This window comes from Aplysia californica, unplaced genomic scaffold (genome assembly GCF_000002075.1).
Source record: "Aplysia californica isolate F4 #8 unplaced genomic scaffold, AplCal3.0 scaffold00315, whole genome shotgun sequence".
Classification (NCBI taxonomy): Eukaryota; Metazoa; Mollusca; class Gastropoda; order Aplysiida; family Aplysiidae; genus Aplysia; species Aplysia californica.
Genome location: NW_004797585.1, coordinates 58168 through 60431, shown reverse-complemented (window position 1 = coordinate 60431; position 2264 = coordinate 58168).

Below are 2264 nucleotides of genomic sequence, written 5' to 3'. Positions count from 1 at the left end.
CCGGGGTTAGCCCTACAGTTTTAAACTGCGTTATCTAACTAGCTGAACAAATGAGCCACGATTTGATGATGTCCTTGACTGGCCAGTGCAACAACAGGACTCACAAACACAAACCAAACATTGGATGATGTCCTTGTGAAAAATATCTCTCTCACTTTTGTTGTTAATAACCCTATCATTTAATGATGTCGTTGAGAATGTCTCCCAAACCATGACTTTTGGTAATCATAACATTCATTGACTTTTCACAGGTATAAAGGAGGGTGGGAGAAAGAAAGGTGGGGGTGGGGTGGGGTGGAAAAGGGCGAGGGGAGATCCTAATAGGTAATCCGTGACTTTGAACTTATGTATACACATACATGATATTTTATATATACATGCTCATATTTTTGGTGTGGGTAGCCCAGTGGTTAGGCTACCGGATTCCTAATCGTGAGGTTGCGGGTTCAGGGGTTCGAGCCTCAGGTCGGTCCGACGGTGTGTCCATTTTGTTCTGTCCTTTCGGAGAAGGACGTTAAACTCGGAGGTCCCGCCTCTTAAACGACCTAATACTAATAGTGTCGACAGAGGCGCTAAACTTAAACCTAAAATTCGTGAGGCAGCGTGGTGTTGTAAATAGGCTCTCGTCAAAATAATCAAAGTGAAGAAATCTGCATTTTTCCACAGGTTTGTGAATTTTTTATCATTTTTGGTTTTTTGGGTCAACACCTTTCATGCCCACTAGAGAACTCAATTCTGTGTGAATTTTTCTGAAAAGCGTTGCTCAAAGTTAAAGGGGAAAAAAATAAGTAAATTTTCAGTTACCACGGACTCTTAAGCTAAGGAAATAACTAATCTTTAGGGGCCATTTTCTCACTAATTTTTGCATCTGAAAACAAGCGACCCCCACCTCCTTCGTTTGTAAATATCTCGACTTGTATTCAAGATAAATGGATATTTTTCACCCAAATAAAGACAAGTGAACAAGCTTTAAAGATGATACCAATAACTCTACATGTCCAAAAATTGACGAGAGCCTGATTCCACCTTGCTGTCTCACCTATACATTACCATTTAATTTTCACCATTATTATGCTCACATTTTCAACTAGATCTATCTGTTATTTTATTTCCAGAAATTCCAATGCTCACTATAATAACAAGGAATCAACTCCACAATGTATTTAATTTTCAGTTTCAGTGTATGTTCCATATACATACATGTACTTTCAAAGATTGTACTTTATTCTATGTACTTTCAGTGCATGTTCTTTGTACTTTCAATATACTTTGTTCTTTTCAATATATATATATATATATATATATATATATATATATATATATATGCGTTCAGTTTATGTTCTATATGTACTTCCAGGGTACGTTCCATGTGCTTTCAAAGTATACTTTGTTCTACGTACTTTCACATTCAGTGCATATATTTTATCTACTTTCAAAGTAGGCCTACTTTGTTCTTTGTACTTTCAGTGCATGTTCTTCTATTTGTCCCCGAGGTTTTATACACCCCGCATAATTTAGCAAAACTTGATCATTATTTGCATAATTTCTGATTATTTTCCTTTAGCATTCTTTGTTAAAATTACCAGAATCGCATAATTTCACATTTTTGGGCTCAGTTTGCGTAATTTCAGAATTTTGTGTGTGCGTAAAACGACGGGGACAGTTCTATGTACAGTATTGTACTTCTAGGGTACCGTATGCTTCATGCACTTTCAATGTACATGTTCTATGTACTTTCAAATTATTCAATGAACACGTACTTTGTTCTTTGTACTTTCAGTGTATGTTCTGTGTACCAGTAGTCCTACTCCCAGGGTATGTTCCATGTACTTTAAATGTATGTGCACTATTACTATGTTCTAACTTCTACTTCTATATGTACTTTCAGGGTATGTCATGTTCTATGTTATACGATGTACTTTCAGTTTCAGTGCACGTTCTAGATCTATGTACTTTGTCTCTAGTTCTATGTACTTTCAGTGTATGTTCTTTGAACTTGCACTTCCAGGGTATGTTTTATGTACGTATTGTACTTTGTTCTAAGTACTTTCAGGGTACGTTCTATGTGTATTTTTTTAATGTAGGCTACTTTGTTCTATATGTACTTTCAGGGTATGTTCTATGTGTACTTTCTTTTATGTAGGCTACTTTGTTCTATATGTACTTTCAGGGTATGTTCTATGTGTACTTTCTTTTATGTGTACTTTGTTCCGTGTACTTTCAGGGTATGTTCCGTGTACTTCGTTCTATGTCACACTATGTGT